Genomic DNA, 22,300 nt, shown 5'->3' on the forward strand with positions numbered 1-22,300 from the left:
CCCTTTAAGGCCTTGTTAGGCCTTATTTTAGGCCATCCCTTTTGGCCCTTGCTTTGAGCTTTGCATGACCTTTCCACCACTAAAATCCAGAGGATTTTCAGTGGTGGAAAGGTGGTTTTAGTGTCTTAAATAGGAGAGGGTCATCCCCTCTCCTTGTTGTCTTGAAAGCTTGCATAAATGGCTTATGTTGGTAGCTTGTAAGCTTAGCTTGTTTTAGCTTCATTTCAGTATATATTAAGCTTTTTTTTGCCATGATATAGCATTGTTTTAAGTTGGTTTAGACATACCATGCATGCTTCATGTACTTGTCTTGTAATCTCATGATTTGCCTTAACATGCATCATGCTTTAAGCCATGTTTCTAGCATGATTTTGGCTCGACTCCATGAAGCTTTTAGTCTTATTGTAACATGCTTAAGCTCTGATTTGAGTTGTTTTGACCATATATGCCATACTTTGTATAGCCACCATGCATTTTAGCTTGTTAACTTTGAGTGTCCAAGTCACTAGCATGCTTTACTTGGCTCATTTCAGTGATTTGGAATCACTTGTTATGTTATTTCAATCCATATAGTATGCTCATATACTTGCATTTATCACTCCTTTAATGTTTTTGAAGGGTTTGTGTTTTATGCCTCATGAATGTGCCATTGTGTATGCCATCATGCTTAGGTCTTTGGGATGCCATCTAAGTGAGTTTTTGGACTTACTTTAACATGCCATAACTCTGTTTTTCATTGCTTAAATCATGCAATGTTTGGTTTTGATAGGTGTAGTGTAACAACCTCTTTGGTAGCCTTGCATGCCTCATGTTTTGGCATTGTGTTCTAGCTTGTGTTGGCTAGTTTCGAGCTTGCTTTCGATCTTGTTTGGACCTGCCTTAAGACTGTTTTAGGTCCTCTTGGCCCTTTGGGGCCTGCTTTGTATAGCCTTGGTTTGAACCCTTAGGCTAGTTTCAAGCTTTAAGTTTTCTTGCATACTTTGCTCGTGTACTTTGGTCGGTTCGGCACCTCTCCTAACATGATTTCAGAGCTTAACATGTTTGCCTAATATCCATGTTTGTCTCCCTTTAAGCATTCTTAAAAGTTGCTCTACAATGCTTAAGGTAATGGACCATTAGCATGCATGTTTATGTGTATTTTATGCCTTTGTCGCATCATTTTGGCCACTGATTTGGACCTATTTGAGAGCTGTCCATTTTGTTTTAAGACTATCTCCGCATGTTGTTGCATGCTTGCCTTGTATGTTGTTGCATACTTGGCCTATTGCATGTTGTTGCATGCTTGAGTATATCACATTTGGCATGCCCCTTTTGTTAAGTTGCTTTGCATGTTTGCATGCATTGTCCCTTGCATGTTGTTGCATGCTTGCCCTATATGTTGTTACATGCTTGCCTATCCTCAAATGTTGCCACATGCCTTGCATGTTTGCATGCTTGTTTAGGTTGCATTGCTTTTGGCATGCTTATTACCATTAGCCTTTTATGGCATTGTCCTTGACATGCTTCATGTTGCATTAGTTTTGCTTGCATGTTTGCATCCCTTGCCTCTTGATCAAGCATGATAGAGGTTGGGGCCCCTTATGTGTTGTGTGCATTTAATTTGATATAAATTGCACACTCGACTCCTTTGGCCATCATGTATTGAAATGCGTGATTGGTGGTCCGAGGGTCAAGGACTACACCCTTTTGAGTCTCAAACATGATAAGCAGGGTGGTCGTGCAAACATTGCCTTATAAATGTATTGCCATGCTCTGTTTGTCCTCTGCTGCAGCAACACAGCATTCAGCAGGAAGAAATGGTCGGTCGGCTACTTTCAGTGCCGGTCGGCTAAACATTGTTGGCCGAGAGCTTTACATTTGGTCGATGACCAATTTCCCATGGCTGATGGCTCTATCTCTTGGCCGATGGACTCTCAGAAAGTCCCCAAGCTGGTTCAGAAGTTTCATAGAAGTTGGCACAGTTTTCAGAGGTACAAAGCAGTGTAAACAGAGGCAACATGTGACATGGCGATGGATTTCCGAGCGAAGGCGTCCGAGCACGCATGTATCCCTCTTCCCGAGGCTGTTTTTGCTGTTTTCATAGCTTAATTGATTTGCTTAATTAGTTAAGTGTTGTGTAATAGTTAATTAGCTTGTTAGTTAGTTAATTATGTAATTTGTATTATTCTTTCAGTCCCTCCGTCGAGAGGGCGCAATTATGTAATAACCGTGCGTGTGTGTGATGCATGTCTTCCAACCTCCACTTCTTTCTCCCTTTTACTTAACCACTTACGATGGTTAGTTCTAGGGCACGTTTCAATTAGCATCCTTATGCCATGCATGTTTGCATCATTCATCTGTATTGCATGCACCGGGCTCGGCGCATCATACTAACTGCATTGTATTTCAATTCTAAGTTGAATACATGTATCGAATTGTCGCATCTCACATGCCATTTTAGACTAGCTGAGCCTATTCTAGTTGCATTTTGTATGTGATGCATTAGCCATCTTAACATGGACTTGGATCATACATTGATTACTAACATGTTCTTTGTTTTGGCTTGGAGTACACTATGAGTGTTTATGCTTTAGCATCTCGCATGTATGTGAATGTTAACATGATAGCATGCTTGCCATGAGGCTAATTGCTTATGTGATATAACTGTCTGAATGCCTGTGGGTGAAGGTTGGATTACTTGAATTGGAACAATTCATTAAATCCGCATTTTAGCCTGCTTACGAGTAGCAAACTTCAAATCATTTTCCAAACAAACGGATATGCAATGCTTTGTTCCAAATTAGGCGATCTAGTCTATACTTGTGTGTTATGCGCATCACATAGTAATTCTAGCTAATTAACCAGAATAAGAACGCATGTGTTTTCAAAAACAAAATATCATGTTTAGTACAGGCCGATCTTTGATCGGGCGAGCGGGGGTGCTCATAGATAACCTTTCCCTATCGTACCCAAGTTCCCGAGCCGAGGCAACTTTGGTGATGACGAACACGTGGCCTTAGGCACGAGTCATGGTTTCCTAAAATCCCCCCAAAATAAAATATTTAGGTGGCGACTCTGTATCTGGCAAAGTAGTCCATGTTTGGCACTTCTTTCTTAAAAATCAGTTTTCCAAAACGATTTGCCGAATTTAGACTCTTTGGTGATTTATCGGTCTCGCATTGCACTTTGCGAGATTAGATTCAAAACCGTGACATTTGAGTCCGAACTATAGAAGCATGAGGCCCTCGGGGCACATCTACAAGTACTAGGTGAGTTTTTAATGTTTTAGCATACCTGCATGAGTGTGAGTGATTGCCATGACTAGCATGCTTGCCATGAGGCTAAGTGCTTACTTGATAAACTACTTGAATACCTGTGGATGAAAGCTTGTTGCTTGAATTGGAATAATTCAGTGAACGTACATTTTTAAGCCCACTTTGTTGAGTGGCAAATTCACAAACTTTAAACCCACTTGAGGTGGCAAAATCAAACAATTTTGCAAAAACAAACATGAAATTCAATTGTTTCAATTCGGGTGAGTGCGGGTGCTCAATTCATGACTTTCCCCTCTCGTACCTAAGTTCCCAAGCCAAGACAACTTTGGTGATGACGGACACGTAGCCTTTGGCACAAGTCATGGGTTTCTTAAATTTCTCCAAAATAAAATATTTAGGTGGTATATCTGGCAAAGCAGTCCAATTTTGACATTTTTGATTCAAAATCAATTTTCCAAATGATTTACCGGATTTGGACTCTTTGGTGTTTATCAATTTCACATTGCACTTGTGAGATAAGATTTAGAACCGCGGGAGTCCGAATTGTAGGACTTTCTTTCAAACCTCCGAAAGGGGGTGCGAAAAAGTCGAGCTAAAATTTCTGGTGACTCTATTGGGGTTTTAGAGAACTTGACCCGAACTCATGATATGGCATTTTATCTACACTCATGTGTTTCTTTGCATTTGCATTGGTGCGCTTAAGTCACTGTGTTTGTCATCTGCTATTTCTAGACGGTTTGCTGGAGGCTTGCTTGGCAAAGCTTGCCAAAAGGTTGACCAGTCGCTGGCTCTGCCACGATGGGAACACAAACCTTGGGTTTGGACTACCGCTGTACCATTTGATCCTCCTTTGACTTCTCGGTGTTAGGTAGTCTTGCCGAGGTACCCTTTTTGACCAATCAGCCTAGTTGCATATCGAAAGCCATAAAGACTGTTCCAAACTAGGACAGGTTGCTCACCCGAATACAAGATTGTGTGAAACCACTTTGCTTGAATAGTTAAACCTAGTTCCTGATGAAACTAGGACAAGGTAACCCTACCCCATCATTGGGGTGTCTTGGTTCTCACTTAACTGGTATGTGCTTTTAGAGTGAAACTCTACAGGAACGTGCGTATCAGTTGCAAGTTTGGGTATTAGTTTTGGGGGACATAATTCAGCGTTGAGTGCAGTTCTACAACTTATGATTACAACTGTGTCTTGTTCACATCTGAGCTGAGGTATTGTGCGGTTTCTGATTTTTGCTTTCCTTTTGCTTTATTTCTTTTTTTGCAAGGTAGTTTATCATAATTGCTTCAGATAGTTTGGTTACCCCCAAGCACTCTAGACCCATGTAAAGTGACTTTACAGATCCGAGGATCTTGTTAGGGGACAGCCTGTGTTTGCTTCGCTCCCACTAGTTACGGGATGAAGGAGAATTAGGCATATTTCACCAGTTCAACAATCGTCTGCATTCAGTCAGGGACAATTTTCTACATCTAGGCCAGTAACAGATCACTCGTCTGTTCAAATGACTCAGTACCCTGCAGCCTCTATGGAGGACTTGATCCATCATCTCAAACAAACAGTGGAAACCATGCAACAAGATACTGCCCGCCAAGCTGAAGTTACAGCCCATCAAGTCGAAATGATAAACAGGCTGCAGCAACAGTAACCACAGTAAGCAGCAGCTTCTGCTTCCCATGCACCCCCTGCGGGTATTCCAGCACCCGGAATCACTACTAATGTCCAAGAGAATCTGGGCACTCTGGTAGACCCCATCCCACAGCAAGCCTCTAAGACACCGATGTACCAAACTGAGGCGCCATTTGAATTCAAGGTTGACCCCACCGTACTAAAGGTTAACAAGTTAGAGATGTTTCTCAAAACGGGCACAAGGCGTGAACTCAATCCTCGACATCAAGGATGGATATACTGACTCTACGGTAACTCTGCCAGATCGGTTCAAGATGCCATACATAGACCGGTTAGATGGCTCTGGGGATCCTATGATCCATTTGCGGTTATTCTCAGACATCCTGCGGCCAATGGGCCTCACCAGACTTCAAAAGTTGTCGCTTTTCGGCTAAACCATGTCAAGGATAGCAACTATTTGGTATGCAAAGCTGGAGGACTCTGTGAAATGGAGCTGGGAGGAAATGGCTGAGGCCTTCATTGCACAATACTCATACAATACGCAGATCAAGGTCACAACTCGTGATCTTGAAACGACCCGTTAGGAGCCCAAGGAGGGATTCTCAGATTTTGTAACGAGATGGAGGGCCAAGGCTTCAATGATGACTACCAGGCCATCCAAGAAGGATCAAATCAAGATGTTGGTCCGTAATCTACAAGGGAAATTATTGCAAAAAATGATTGTCTTGTCGTTGTTCACATTCACTGAACTCCATGAAATAGGAGTTCAGATCGAAGATGCGATGAAACAAGGGTTGCCAACTGATGAAAAGGAGCAGGCCAAGAGGCCTTTTACGCGCATTTCCAATGCAACCACAAGTGGAAACACAACTGCGCGGCCATCTGATGTGAATGTTGTCACCACTACAGCCAAGACTGCCAACCCATTCGTCAGTACAAATCCACAAACCTCAAACAACCAAGCCTGATCTCAGAAGGCCTTTACCCCGTTCTATATGCCTTTATCCAAAGCTCTGGGGGTGCTGATCAAAAAAGGGCATCTTAAGTCGTTAGAACAACGCCCACTACCCAATCATCTCCCACCTAAACACAACCCAGCCAAATACTATGCTTTTCACCAGTAGCACAGTTACGACACAGACCAATGTTACAGGCTGCGTCATGAGATTCAAGATCTCATTGACAACAAGGTGATAGCACCGCCCCAAAAGCCCAATGTAACCACTAACCCTCTTCTAGCCCACAACTAGGTTCCTCTACCCTGGCATTTAAATCTAATACATACACTGTCCATCCCTATGACCCCAGCGTATACATTACCCCTTCACAACTACCCAAACCGACTGTGTTCATTCTTGAAAACACGAACTTATGCATGATGGAAACATCCACACTCCAACCTGAACCTGTGGTGGTGACAATGGCAGAAGGAGGAAGGTTAGCCTTAGAAGAGAAGGTTAGCTCATTGCTTGAGAGCTCTGCAGACTTATCTGAGGGAGTGTATGACCTGTGCTGTTACATTGTACTAGTTGATCAAGCCAAACCAGAAGTGGTACTACTAACAACAGCGGAGGTCATTATGGTTCGAGACGATGGCCTAAGCAAAGATCTAGATGATCTAGCAGAGCTAGAAGAAGACTTAGACAATCTACGGTTCTACGACGAACAACATCAGGGGGACGTGCAGATTGACTGGTTTGACATGAATGGGTTGATAGACAACTTCAGATGGCTTAGTGATGAACCTGACCGAGAGGAAGAAACTCAACCAAAACCTGAAGAAAAGGAAGCAAAAATAGCTGCAGTGGCTGAAATGACCGAGGACAAGGGGAAATTGTCAAAAAGCACCTGCATCACGAATTTAGCTTAGGATTTGGGTGTCGTAATTACTGCTAATACAGAATAGGAAGCTGCATTGAAGCATTTTGTGCAAGAAAGTGATCAAGACAAACAGGAAGCTGGAAAAGCCCAACACCCTACGGGGGATACTTCTGATGAAGAGATGATCAGAACGGAGCTAGACAACTATTTGTCGGCTGCCGGAGGAGCATGGTGGAAGGATGATGATTTACTCTTGGCTTACACCGATAAAGATTGGGGTGGAGACCTCCAAACAACACTTGGTACTTTGAAGAGATAGACCATATGACTAGAAGTGGGCGGTATTTCAAGCCCCCACACTTGGACTAAGCTGAAGCCTTCAGGAAAGATAAAGAGGTTAAAAGGCAGAAGGAAAAGCAGTTAAAGAAAGAGGCAGTTCTGAAGCAACTAAAGAAAATTTAGGCAAATATTTCAATTTGGGGGCTGCTTATGGTTTCTCGAGTGCATCGACAGGCTGTATTATCAGTAATGGACAAAGCCAAATTGTCCATTGACACCACTCCTGAATAGCTTGTTGGATTAATCTTCCCCGGAGGCGCTACGCCAACTTTAACCTTCTCAGACAAGGAATTGTCGTCGAAAGGTTTAGCACACAACAAACCTTTGTACATATCAGTGGAGTGCAGAGAAAAGTGGGTACCAGTGGTATTGGTCGACACCAGGTCAACAATCAACGGCTGTCCATCTCGTACAACTTATGTCATCGGCCTGAAACCAGCAGATTTCCTGCCTACAGCCCAGGTGATTTGGGCGTACGACAATACGAGCAGAGAGGTTATGGGCATAGTACAGATCAGAGTTCAAGTGGGTCTAGCTCAACAAGATATTGAGTTTTATGTCCTGGATATGCCGGCCACTTTCAATCTATTGCTTGGAAAGCCGTGGCTACACCAAGTAAAAGTTGTCTCCTCTACCCTCCACCAAATGCTGAAATACCCCCATGGAAAGGGGGTGGCTATTGTGTTTAGGAATTCATCTATCCATCCTCTGCCAGAGGTAACTATACCTGTGCTGAAAATTGTTCATGGTGAGGAGGATGTTTTCCTTTCTAGATTTACCCTAGCTAAAGCCTGGGCAGTGCAAAACATCTTGGTAGCTGATGAGGGCTTGTACGTCAGTGCCCAATCAATCTATTTCATGAACAAGCTCCAACATGTACCAGGAATGGGGTTGGGAAGAAGTGGCCAGAAAGGCATCACTACATTGGCCGATATGCCACATAATCCACATGACTTTGGTCTTGGGTATACGCCCACCAAAGAGGATTAGGTTAGGAAAGAAAAAGAGATAGCAGGCAGAGCTAGAGCTAAGCAAATCAGGAAGCCCTATGAGCTTGTGCACAGACCAATTCGGGAAACCCTGAATGGTCATTTTGTTCAGGAGGGTGAAGACTTCCCATTTTGCGATTTCCCCGAACCTTGGTTCAATTCTGAGAAGCAGTATGTTCCTGGCTTTGAAATTTTCTTCGACTTGCAGCTGCAAGACAGTGATAAAGAGGAAAAAGCTGAACTAACTGCTGAAGCTGAACGGAGCATAAAAAATGACCTGGACAGCAACGAACTTGAAGTAGGTGCAGCATTGGCATGTCTCCTTTCAGATCCTCCGATTGACTCAGAGAGCTTAGGAGATAACCTAACCGTTTCCATGATCGGGGACCAACCGAGTGTGAACCTTTCTAGAAGCATTTTGGATGCATCTGACCCACCATCCCTCATTTGGCAGCTGGAGTAGGGCTACCTGTCTAATAGTTCTGAGTCGGGTAGTGAGCCAAAATCTGATTGCACAGAGTCTGTGGAGTCAGAATCAGATTCTAATGCTTCTGAGTCTTAGTCTAGTATTCCTAGGGGTGATAACCCGGATGCCAAGTTCTTTTCCAAGTCGTCTTTCTCTTTTGCTTTTGAGTTGGCTGTAACCGAAGAACTGGATGAGCTGAACCTTTTAAATGAGAATGCCACTGCAGATTCTGAGTATTTCTCTGTGCCGCTTGTTTATTGCATTGATCAAGACTTTCAAAATTTTAATGAAAACGACGAGGAAGGAATTCCTCTAGTTTTGAAAATTTTGATTAATCGGGAGGAGAAGAGGTTTGGAAAACCTCTTGCTGATGAAATCATTACTTTTAATGTAGGTACTGAGAAGGATCTGCGTTTGGTCCAGATCGGGTCCACGTTGTCTTTGGAGGAGCGCGAGCGCTTAGTCGCTTTATTAAAAGATTTCAAAGATGTTTTCACGTGGTCCTACGAAGACATGGCTGGAATCAATCCTGAGATTGTACAACATCGGATCCCTCTTGACCCCGATGCCGACCCGTCAAGCAGAAGTTGTGAAGAATACGCCCGGATTGGGCTTTGAAAATCAAGGAGGAAGTCACCAAATAGATTGAAGCAGGGTTCTTGCTAGTATCTGAGTATCCAACTTGGTTGGCCAATATCGTCCCAATGCCAAAAAGGATGGCAAAATCAGAGTCTGTGTTGACTTCAGGGATTTGGACAGAGCTAGTCCGAAAAACGACTTTTCCTTGCCGCACATTGATGAATTAGTGGACTTGTTCGCAGGTCATGCATTGTTTTCCTTCATGGATGGATTTTCCGAGTATAACCAAATTCTTATGGCGCCCAAGGATAAAGAAAAAACCGCCTTCACTACGCCATGGGGAACCTACTACTACAGGGTAATGTCATTTGGGATGAAGGATGTCGAGGCTACCTATCAAAGGGTTGCAACCACAATTCTGCATGATATGATCCATAAGGAGGTCGAGGTGTATGTGAACGACATGATTGTCAAGTCCAAAGAAAGAAAGGGCCACTGCATCGCCTTAAAGAAATTCTTTCAACGGATCAAAGAGTACAGACTGAGGTTCAATCCACAGAAGTGTACTTTCGGTGTAACAGCAGGGAAAATGCTGGGTTTCTTGATCACAAAGAGGGGCATCGAGGTAGATCCTTCCAAAATCAAGGCCATCCTAGAAATGCCACCACCAAGGACTGAAAAGAAGGTGCGAGGCTTTCTGGGTAAAGTGCAATTCATAAGACGATTTATTTCTAAATTAACCTTAACTTGTGAACCACTTTTTGGTCTCCTGAAGAAAGGAAAGAAGTTCCGATGGGATGACTGATGTCAATTCGCTTTTGAGCAGATCAAGCAGTATCTTCAGAATCTGCCTGCGTTGTCACCGTCAGAGCCAGGGAAGCCCTTGATTATGTATCTATTAGCAACAAACACAACAATGGGATGCATGCTTGCTCAAGAATCTGAGGATAGGGTGGAGAAAGCCATCTACTAGTTGAGCAAGGAAATGCTAGATTATGAGACCCGCTACACTTTGCCGGAGAAAGCTTTCTTAGCCTTGGTATGGGCTACCAGGAAGTTCAGGCACTACTTGTTAGCTCACTTTGTAATTCTGGTTTTGAGATTAGATCCCATCAAATATCTATTTGAAAAACCAGCACTTACGGGTAGGCTAGCTCGTTGGTTGTTTCTTTTCTCCGAATTTGATCTGAAGTATGTCACTCACAAGTTGGTCAAGGGGAGAGCTGTGGCGGAGTTCCTGGCAGATCACCCAATAGAAGGGAATGAAGAAGTAGAATACTTATTCCCAGATGAAGCTATTCTGCAGGTCGAGGAAGAGATTTGGCCAATATACTTTGACGGACCGTCTAACCAATACGGTTATGGGATAGGTGTGTTGCTGATAGCACCCAACAATTCCCATATACCCTTAGCCTTCAAACTCCGGTTCAAGGTATCTAATAATGAAACAGAGTATGAAGCGTGTATCGTTGGTTTGGAAGCCGCCCTGAAACTAGGGGCAAAAAGGTTAGACATCATCGGGAATTTGAACCTAGCTGTTTCTCAAGCAAATGGAGACTGAAAGGTCAAAGAAGAAAAGATGAAGATTTATCACCAAACCCTGGATGTTCTGATTCCTAGGTTTGAAAAGTTGACTTTTACGCATCTATTAAGAGAGAACAACAAGTTCACTGATGCTTTATCAACTCTATCATCCATGATAGACATCCTACTTGGACTCTGGATGTGTCTGATCATCATTGAGCAGAGATATATACCGGCCTACGAGACTATTGCCACAATAGATGAAGCACAAGATCAAAACCCTTGGTACTATGACATCTGGAACTTCTTGGAAAATGAGATTTATCCACCAGGGGCAAATGTCAAAGATAAAAGGGCAATACGGCGGATGGCCGTTCAATTTATCATCTGCGGAGGTAAACTGTACAAGAGGGGTCATCTGGGAATGCACAAGTTATTTGTCGAAGTAGAGGAATCAAAGCACCTAATAGAGGCCATCCATGGGAAAGAGTGTAGAGCGCATATGAACGGAGTGATGTTAGCCCGAAAGATTCTCAGGCAAGGTTACTACTGGTCTACTGTGGAGGAGGATTGTATCGGTTTTGTTCGGTGATGCTACAAATGCCAAATCCATGCGAACCACATGAATATCCTGCTGTCGAAACTGTACAACATAACTTCACCATGGCCTTTTTCAGTCTGGGGAATCGACGTCATCGGCGCAGTCACACCGAAAGGGTCGAATGGGTATGAATTCATTATAGTGGCAATTGATTACTTCACGAAGTAGGTGGAAGCTCAGTCCTATACAGTGTTGAAAGTAACGCATGTGGCTAAGTTCATCCAAAACAACATCATTTGTCGATATGGAGTCCTAAACGAGATCATTTCAGATAATGGCTCCCACTCCAAGAAAGAAATGATAGACTTGTTGGAGAAATACAACGTGGCTTTTCATAAGTCATCTACATACTAGCCATAAACCAACAGAGCTGTTGAGGCTGCCAACAAGAACATCAAGCATATTTTGCAGAAGATGGTTGAGACCTACAGGAACTGGCCAGATAAATTGCCGTTTGCACTCTGCGGCTATAGAACTTTAATCCAGACGTCTATGGGGGCAACTTATTTTTCTCTTGTCTATGGGATAGAAGTTGTTCTGCCAATTGAAATAGAAGTCCCATCGCTGTGAGTTATGGCTGAGTATCAGATAGTAGAGGCGGACTGGCAACAGAGTAGGTTCGAAGAACTGATGTTGTTTGATGAGAGAAGACCAAAAGCATTGTACCATGTTCAGGGTTATCAACGCAGGATTGCTAAGGCTTTCAACAAGAAGGTTAAGTCCCAGAATCTCAAAGAGGTTGATTTGGTGCTGAAAGACAACCGAGCTCCCATCCATGACCCTAAGGGCAAGTTCAGACCCAATTGGATTGGTCCTTAAATCATCAAAACTATTTGGTCAGGTGGAGTTGTTATTCTCATAGACCTAGATGGCTTAGAATTTTCCCAACCGGTCAACATGGACAAGTTGAAGAAATACTATCCTTGACCTAGGCAAAAGTTAGAGCACGAAAAATTAGAAATAAAGAAAAACTGAGCTTGCAAGCTTGAAAACCCTAAAAGGCGACCTTGGCAAAAGTTAGAGCGCAAAAGGAGAGAGTTAATACTAGAGTGAACCCGAACCGACCTACGTAAGGCCTGATTCCCATCTTCGGGATACATAAGCAACTTCATCATAAAGTTCGGCCGTAAACACCTCCAACTCAACTGTCCTATGCATGTGCTGATCAGGTCATCTTTGTCTGTTCGTTATCTGAAAGTTCGGTTGTGATCTTTACCCTGAAACAAGAGCTGGTCATAGTGCTAAGCAGTGTTATTCAGTCAAGGGGTAATTTGTGATCTTTGGATTTAGGGTTGTACATCTCGAGGATAGATTTCGTACGTGTCAAGTGGTGATCCTTATCGAAAATAGTTTTGAAAAGTTTTGATAAAAGTTGATTTTTGCTCAAAATTTGTCTTTTACAACTTAGACCATTTTTGGACCAAAAGGAAAATTTTCAGTGCTCACAACTTTAATTTCATTGATTTCAATACAAAGTTCTCCAAACTCTCGATGCAAATCAAAGTTGCTTTTATTACATTCATAAAACTTGAAAAGTAAAGATCAAAGCAATAAACTAGGGGCATAGATGAGTCAGGTGCTCCTGCGTCCCCCGCTTGTGCTTGTGGAAGCTTCTGATGCTAAAGTGGGTCCAGTTTGTGACTCATCCTCGAGCCAAGTCAAGCACTTGCTAGAAAGGGCGCAGCTGAAACTAGGGGCAATAGCCAGAAGCTCTTTCGTCCTCCAAGCAGTGAGGTACCTAGCCGAATGTGAACCTCGGATGGGGAATGAAACCGGGTACTCTACCCCCTCCTTTAGGCAAGTCTGATCATGTCCAAACTAACGTCTGAACTGGAAAAGAAAGTAGAATACACAGTGTGTAAGGCCGATCAACTGAATGCTAGGTTGCCAAGTCATGTTGTAGCTCATTTCGGTCAAGTTAAGCCAAGGGCAACGCCGAGCAATGTCAACAACAGACCTATTGTACATCCAATGGCACCACCATCCCTCATTCGGGAAATCCACTAGCGGTTGGCAGCAGAAGTATGCTCGAGCTGAGTATGCAGGGCAAGAGTCTACTACCTTTAGTTTGTCCATTAGCCACACCTGGGAAAGGATGAAAGAAAAAAGAGATTAAAGAATGGAGAGATGTACGTTGAGAGAAAAGTGAGAAAAGGGCTTTGAGAGAAAAACAGAGCATGAGTGCCGAGTGAGGTGAGAAAGACATATTAGAAAGGATAGGAAACATTACCTGAAGGAGTAGTGAACTCCCCGCGAATTTGGTGGTCTCCCGCCGATGGAAGGCGTCTAGGCCTATTAAAGTCTCGGCCAGCACTAAGCCAATGCAACTCTTGTCCTCTTTCAAACCTTGGGCCACTTTAATTAGCCGAATGCTAGACCCGCCGAAACTAGGGGCAAGATAGAAATGTGCCAACATACACAAGTAAAGGGCGTGTTGCCGAAAATCCCGCCAAAGAAGATTACCACGGTTACCGACATCAAAAAATCGATGAATCAAATTGGGAATATCCAGCTCTCCATTGTGAACCAAAGATCGAGCCTCGTGTAGAGTAAGCCCGCACATCCGTCCCAAAGCTTGGAAGTGGCCAAAACGGGGTTGAAGTATGATTTCCTCATCGCGTCGGGATTCCCTTAGTGCCTCAAATTCTTCGATTGTCGGGCATATCTCTTATCCCCCTAAGCTAAAGACATGTGTGATCGGGTTTTATCATCTAGCCACAGCATGATGGAATGGAAAACAAAGTGGAGAATGGCTGAGCAGGAAAAATGCATTTATGCGGAACCCCTAGAAATTCACCTTTTTCGAGCCATCTAAAGTTGCAATCCAATTCGAGAGTTTTTTGGTGAAAAATGGCTCCATTTGTGAAGAATTTACAGCTGAAATGAAGACATCATGAAGCTCAACTTTTGTAGAAGATAAGGCAGTGAGTGGAAGCCAGGTGTTTACAATCTGGAGGTCCTGCACATTGATGGCCGGCAGGTAGCCGGCAAGCTGCGTTGGTGGCCGGCAGGCCACCTCTCATGGCCGGCATATGGCTGGCAACCCCTATTTGTGGCCGGTAGTTTCTCACTCTGATCTGCTCTCCTCCTTTGTGTTGAACAATGCTGAAAGCATATGTTTTCTTCTGTTATTTGTGTGTCCTGAGGTCTTGTTTTGAGTCCTTTTGGTTTTAGCAAGTTTGTTGAGTTTGTATCTATGTTGTGTTGTTTTGTTTATCGAGTTGTATGTTGTTTTGTTTATCATATTGCTTTTTATGTCAGCTGTGAGAAGTGGTTTGGAAATACTCTTCTGATCTTGGGGGACGCTCATGATCCGCTGATAGTCACCTTAAAAGGAATAAACACTCCGGTCGGGGGTGCCGGAATTAGCACTCCGATGGACAAGTCAGTCTCAACACTCAAGATTACTTATATTCTAAATTAAGCACAACAATTCTCACCTGCCACTCTCTGATGGATGATCCCATATTTATAGTATTTTCTTTAGGCCTTTGGACTGGGCCCATCATTGTTCCGTCACATGTACCTCTACTCGGCGTCAGTTCTATTGGCTAGGATACTGGTTATTTTATTCGGCACCTTAATTGGCTGGGGTATATGCCGAATACAGGTTGCGTTTCGGACCGGATAGGCTCATCCATCCCTATGGATCTAATAAAATCCGGCTCCCACATCAGCTGTTAGTCAGCTCGTTACCCGATTAAGAGTTTTTTTATTTTCAATCAAGGGTGCTCTTGGTTGTTTCGATTCCTTGTCCATTCCATGCTAAGGGTGCTCATGATGCAAAATATAACACTTTTTCATAAAAATTGGTTTTCATTCCAATCATGGTTGTTTTTACAAAAGTGGAGTACAAGTTTTTAAAGCAAATAAAACCTGTCTGAAGTTACAATGTGTTAATGTTATGAACAAAAAGAAACCAAACAAAAATACAAAAATTAGCGCTGATCGCCTCAGGCTCGAGAGGCCCTCTTCATCCTCTTCCTCGGAGGAGAAGACTCTGGGGCACTATCTCCGTCAACTCCACTGTCTGGATCTGTCCTAGAACCTGAGCCGACGTTATCTCCGCTCTCTGCCTTAGAGCCCTCCTCAGCATCGTCATCTCTACTCCCAAAACCCGAGACTACGTCATCATTTCCACTCTCAGATGACTCTGAATGCTGACTCACTGCCTCCTTAGAGTCGCTTGTCTCAGCATCATCATCACTCAGAATGGGCTCTGAAGGACCGCTCTCGTCGCGGCTGCCCGTAGCTCTACCTCGGCCACGCGTTGGAGTCTGCCTCTCTCCCCTCCCTATTACTGGAGGAGGTACTGCTGGTGCAAGTACTGCAGCTGCCGCTGGTGCCATCGGTATGGGTGGAATCTGAAAAGGCAGTTGCCACATATCAGTTACAACATATGTATCAGATGCAAGCATGATACGCAGAATGAGTGTATGTAGAAGTCAAATACAGTATATGAATATAGTGTGTGAGTGCAGTATGTCAGATGTAGTGTATCAGTGAAGTTTGGGAAGTTTTCAGTTGAAATGTCAGTGTTAATGTGTCAGTGAAAATTTGATGCCTGAAATATAAAATTGAAGAAATTACCTGAATACCGTAGGGGCTGAATAGCGCCTCTCTCCTCTGTGCCATCCCCATTAGGGAGGCTATCAGCTCGAGATTTCCTTCTGTGTACTCGATAGATGCCTGTAAATGCAGTTTGAATGATCACTATTTGCAAATGAATATATTTCAAATGAAGTATGGGGTGCTGTAGACACCCCATTTTTGACCGTCCTCAAGACTTGGACGTCACCGGTTGAACACTCGATGATCATCCATGTTCGTGTTCGTTTTGAGTTCCCGGAGGCCTTGGTTGCGCGCCTTGCCTTAGGATCTCTCAACTTGTTCGTCTTGTGTTTGGTTTTGTACCAAATACTTGTGCTTTTACTTTGAGGGGCAGGGAATGGCTTGTTGGCCATCCCCACACCCCATCGACCTTCCCTTTGCATCACCGGCCATTAATTGCTACCACCGGCCATGGTTTCTTAATACCAATGGCCGGTCGGCACTCTATATGGCCGGCCGGCACTTTATTTGGCCGGTGACCTCTTTTGCTAGTCGGTGTAACCCTTTTGCACCCTTCAGACTTGGTGCATGCTAGTTGTGCCAGCTGGAATGCACCAACACTCCTCCCCGTGCATGAAGTGGCTGTTTTGAGCCTTTGCACCACTTTTCCTTCTAGAAGGTTGAACCCTTTGGTCAAGCTTTTTGAGGAAGCTGGGCCAGCTGTCCTAGCTTCCTCAAGAAGCCTTGACCTCCTTGCCCTCTTTGCCCCTTTTTACTTAGCTTCTTTGAGAAGCTTAGAACCATTTCCTTTGCCTATATAAGGACCTCTCCTCTTCCATTGTTGGGGGTTAGCAAAAAACAAAAAACACAGAGCTTATACATATATTCTGATATATATATCCTCTCTCTCTATGTATTTCCCTCTCTCTCCTCCCTTGTGTGTGTTTTGTGGCCTAAAAGTGTATTTTTACCTTAGTTTTGCACTAACACACACACCATCACACCTTACTCCGACCTTGAGGGGCTTGGAGGGTTTGTTCTTGAGCTTTTGGGCTGATTTTGATCAAAAGAAGAGGGCTGCATTTGCTGTTCATCAAGGGTTCTTCAAGGGTAACTACTTTACTTTAGTTTCCCCAATCTTGCATTGGCTTTTGACCTGTCTTGCATGTTGATTTAAGCTTTGTGTATAACTGAAAAAAGTCTTGTATTTTCATGCTTAAAATTCTTCATTGAGGTTGTTTTGGTGTTTGGGGTCGACCTCCCCCTCTTAGGCCTCTTTTGGCCTCTTTTTGTGCTCTTTCGGCAAGCTTTGTTTACCTTGGTGTGTTGGCCTTCTCACCACTGAAATCCAATGGATTTTCAATGGTGAGGAAGGGGTTCTAAGGTCTTGAATAGGGGAGGGACACCCCTCTCCCTTGGTCTCTCATTTTTGCATATTCTCGGCTCATAAGGGTAGCATGCATGATTAGGTGTTTTTGGTTTCGTTTCAGAGGTTTTTGTATGTTGTTAGGTCATAATATGCCTCTGTTTTTTGTTGAATTAGTGGTCTCTTACATGCTTAATATACTTGCTTTGTATTCCCTTATTTTTACCTAGAAATGCATCATGACATTTGACCACCATGCTTCCATTGCATTGTATCCTACTTACACGTTTGCTTAATGTTGAGCTATCTCATATATACTTGTTGTACATTTGGCACGGTTTGTGCCTTAGCTTCATTTGCATGCTTGAGCCATGTTTGTATACTTGCATTGCATTGTTTAGCTTGGGGTGTCAAGCCAAACTTGAGGGTTGAGAAGTGTTCATACTTCAAGTGATACAACATCTCTCAACCCTCAGTCGCCGAGGCCCTTGACTCTAACATGATGGGGTCTTGGTCTTCATTTGTGTGTTACATGCATTTTCATTGAATGGCAAGCTTGACTTCTTGGGCCATCATGCCTAATTGATGGCCCGAGGATCGAGGGTCATGCCTCCTTGAGTCCATGGCATGATAGGGAGTGTGACCATGCTTACATTTGCTTGAAATTCCATGCCATACACTGCCTGCCCTCTGCTGCTGTCAACTGCAGGTTCTGCGGGAAGTTTTAGCCGGTCGGCTAAATACAGTGCCGGTCGGCTATTTATTTGGGGCTGATAGACAAAAAGGTAGCCGGTGACCACACCCTTCAGCCGGTGATGTTCCTACTTGGCCGGCGGCATTCCCCAATCTCCAAAGAGCATATCCTTGGACTTTGACAGTCCTAAGAGGAGTAGGGCAGTGTCAACAGAGGCAACAATGCTATGGCAGCAAATTTCCGGGCGAGACGGGTTAAACATGCATCATCCACGCATCCCAAGGCAGGGCTGCGGCCACCTTCTTTCTGTATTTATTTTGTTAATTAATTAGAAGTTTTTGTAATAATTAATTTAGTATTATCTATTCGGACTGTAATATTTATTCGGACCCTCCGAGCGAGGGCAATTGTAAGTGTGCGTGAGTGTGTGTATGTCTTCCAACCCCACGCCTTTCTTCCCTTTTATATACCCGCTTATGATGATAGACTAGGGCATATTTAAATTAGCATACTTTATGCTATGCATGCGTGCATTCATACATTTGTCTTGCATGCACCGGGCTCGACGCATCATTCTAACTACATTTGTATTTCAATTCCAAATTGAATACGCGATTAGTTATAGCATTTCACATGTCATTATAGATTAGCCGAGCCTATCTTAGTCGCATTTTGCATGTGTTGCATTAGCCATCTTAACATGAACTAGGATCATGCATATGATTACTAACTAGTTTTTGTTTTGGCTCAGAGTACTCGGTAAGCATTCATGCTTTAGCATACCGCATGCGTGTGAGTGTTGACATAACAGCATGATTACCATGAGGCTAGCTGCTTATGTGATATAACTGCTTGAATGCCTGTGGATGGAGGTTGAATTACTTAAATTGGAATAATGCATTAAAACTGTGAGTTTTAAGCCCACTCGATAGTAGCAAAACCATTTTTTTCTAAAAGTCCACTTAAGGGTGGCAAAACCTGCATTTTAGCCTACTTGCGAGTAGCAAACCATTTTTCAAAAACAAACATGCTACGTTTTGTTCCAATTTAGGCAATTTGGTCTATACTTGTTTGTTGTGCGTATAACATAGTAATTCTAGGCTAATAACCGGGATAAGAACACATAACGTTTTCAAAATCGGATATCATGGTTAGTAGAGGCCGATCTTCGGATCGGGCAAGAGGGGGTGCTCATAGCTAACCTTCCCCAATCATACCCAAGCTCCCGAACCGAGGCAACTTTGGTGATGACGGACACGTGGCCTTTGGCACCGAGTCAGGGTTTCCTAAATTTCCCAAAATAAAATATTTAGGTGGTGACTCTGTATCTGGCAAAGCAGTCCGCGTTTGGCACTTCTTTTTCAAAAAAATCTGTTTCTTAAAACGATTTGCCGGATTTGGACTCTTTGGTTCAGATTAAGAACCGTGACACAAATTGAGTCCGAACTATAGCAAGGCCCACGGGCGCGTCTACAGGTGCAAATGTAAAGTGTGGTTTATACCTGAGCCGAGCCTCGGACTCCGACAAGCTTGTAACCAGCCGCCTCAAGCTCAATCGGAACCTGGTAGGCATCCCCGGTGTGCTGCCAGCAAGTCAGCGTGGTAGGATGCTCTGGCCAATCAGTCTTCTGCCTCGCTCGAGAAGCCCCTCTACCACAGGCCCTGATCGCCTGGGTCACCCTAGGCCTTTCTCACACAACAGGAGCTCTCGCCTCCTCATCTCCACGAACACCGGTCAAGGGTAGCATCAGATGTGCCCGAATGAAGGCCGCATAGTCTCCCTCCACTTGGAAGTAGTCGGCGTCCAAGCCCACCATAAACTGAATGACCTCCTCAGTAGATAGGCCATCTACAGATCGCATGGACTTTGGTGGAGCCATCGGGATGATCGGTTCAGGCAAGCCCACGATCTGGCGCACGAAGCGCTCGCCCAAGAACCAGGTCCGACAGACTGGGCCCTCAAGTAAAATGCAGTAATGGGAAGTGGCCCAGGCTCCGACGAACTGGTCTTGGATCCTCGCCGGCATCGTGGCCCATGGCTGCCACAGGATCTACAAATGGAAGTTGTACAGATCATTAGTTGCTGTCAGTTGCTACATGTGAATCAAAATAGTTTTAAAGCAAATATGACTGTGCTTTGGGTTACCTCATGGGCTGCTACTGTGTCGAAGTACTGGTAGAAAAACATAAAGGACTCACAGGTCTTACGGTGGAGTCTGCCATCATATCTCTACGAATAAGGCACTGCTAATGGAAGCTCCTCTACAGGCTTTGGGGCGAGGGTTAAAAAATATGCGCACACCTATAGCTGTAGGGAAAGTACAATGATATGTGATCAATACAGTGTTGAGCAAATGCAGAAAGTGCAAAACAGAAAGCACAGTGTATAAACAGTGTCTAAGCACAGGTGTTGAACAAATGTAAAGCAAAAAATGTAAAGTGCTAAAAGGAAGCTGAGATGCATACCTCCCAGGCTCACCAGTAGCCTCTGATCAAGTCTCCCCACAGACGGGTGGTAGAGCTCATGTATCTGTATAAGGTGGCGAGGCCAGCTCTGTCCCAATCGTAAAAACGAACCCGAGGGAAGGTCACCAGGGCGCTCAGCAAATGCAGGCCTACCGTGTTCCATCTGTTCGAAAACAAGGTGGTACCAAAGACGAACATCAGAAAGCCCCTAGCGTGCTACTCTGTCTTCTCTACTATCTCGGGCTCGCTCCCTCTAAATCGCTTGGCGAACCAGGTATATCTGACCATGCCTATCCAATATATAGGTGGATATGCTCCTAGCAGCTTGAACCAAGCCGCCTCTCACTTCTCCATGTTTGTATCAAGAGGGATCAAATCACCCCCTACGTCCAAGCCAGTGATCATGGCGAAGTTGTAAGGAGTCATCTTCATCTCCTCTGTAGTGGAAAAGTGGAAGGAGTTGGTGGAGTCCCACCACCTCTCTAAGAGCGCTCCTAGAAGAGGATGGCTTGCGACGACTCGAGTCAGGCCAGAGTAGAAAAGGCCGAAGCCAGCATCATCTATGATGTCACAAACTCCAGTGGGGAGCTTGTCATACCAGTCTCGAGCGCTCGTAGCACCGTATCCTTTGAAGGCGTAAGACTTGCCTTATGGCAAAGAACAGATGAATCAGATAAAAGATAGATGAATCAGATATAAGGCAGTGCATGAAATGCGGTCAGATGAAGACAGTGTAGGAAATGCAAATAAAAAAATACAAATACATGAAAACAGAGTTCATACCTCAACAGTACTAGCCAACAAGTGAGAAGCCGGCTCCCTTAACAGGAGGTCCGCCGATGCGCCGCGAGCAAACTCAGTCAAGCGTCTGATGCCTCTAACAGTGGGCAATGTATGTGTCTGAGGGTGATATCTATCCAAATCAAAAGGCCGTACCCTCAGCGATAGTGGCTCTGGCTCGGCCTCAGGCTCGAACTCTACCTCCAGTTCGGCCTCAAGGTCAGCTACTAGCTCTACTACCTCAGGAACTGGTGAAAATACTGGGAGAGTCTCTGGAAGAGCCCCGTCGTGCGGTAGATCATCCACCATATGGAAAAGCACGTGAAATAGGTGAAAAAGGTGGAAAAAAATGCCGAAAATAGGATAAACTTGGAAAAAGTCAACCCTAGGAGAAAGAAAATGGAAGAAAAAGTCAAAGCCAAGAAAAGTGCACAGAACCTGAGAGAAACTCGAGGAAAACAAGCCTAGAATGGTGAAAGTGAAGGAAAAGGCACCGAGATCAAATAGACCTGAGCCGAAAAGTCCCTTTTGCCCTCGAACTGCCATCGTTGGTCGGCAGGTGACCGGCAAGGCTCACTGGTGGCCGACAAGGCTCACTAATGGCCGGCACCTGGCCGGCAGTTTCCTCTTGTGGCCGGCTAATGGCCGGTGGCCTCCCTTGGGGTCTTGATGTTGTTTTGTGTCCTTAGTTTCCAAGAAGTGTAAGGACAGCTCACTGTGTGATTCAGATTGTCTCTACGGAAACTCAAAATGGTGTTTTCGCTGCATGATGTTCGTTACTTGTCAACATGAGCGAGGTGTATCCTTTAAACATATTGTAACTCTTCCGAGAGGTAAATCGGAAGTTACCTTGCATGGAATATGCATTTCGTTTTGTTGCATGAATATGCATTTCTCTATTGGTGTATAGAATATACATTTCACGTTGTTGCATGAATATGCATTTCGCTTCTTTGCGGAGAACATGCATTTCGTATATGTTGTTACAAAAACAATCCATTTCACGCATATTGCATGCGTGTCTTGCATCTGTTATGAATCATGCATGGAATGTGCATTCACTCTTGAATCATGCGTAGCACATGCTTTCGCTCTTGAATCATGCATAGAATATGCTTATGTTTTTGTATGTCGGTTATTTGCCTTGTATAGAACGTGCATTCTTACTGTATCGCACTTGTTAAGTATCTTTCTTACATAGGCAAACAATATTGTATGTACGGTTCATTCAAAGAAA

Source organism: Camellia sinensis, chromosome 7 (genome assembly GCF_055761805.1).
Source record: "Camellia sinensis isolate YWXY chromosome 7, ASM5576180v1, whole genome shotgun sequence".
NCBI classification, from domain to species: Eukaryota; Viridiplantae; Streptophyta; class Magnoliopsida; order Ericales; family Theaceae; genus Camellia; species Camellia sinensis.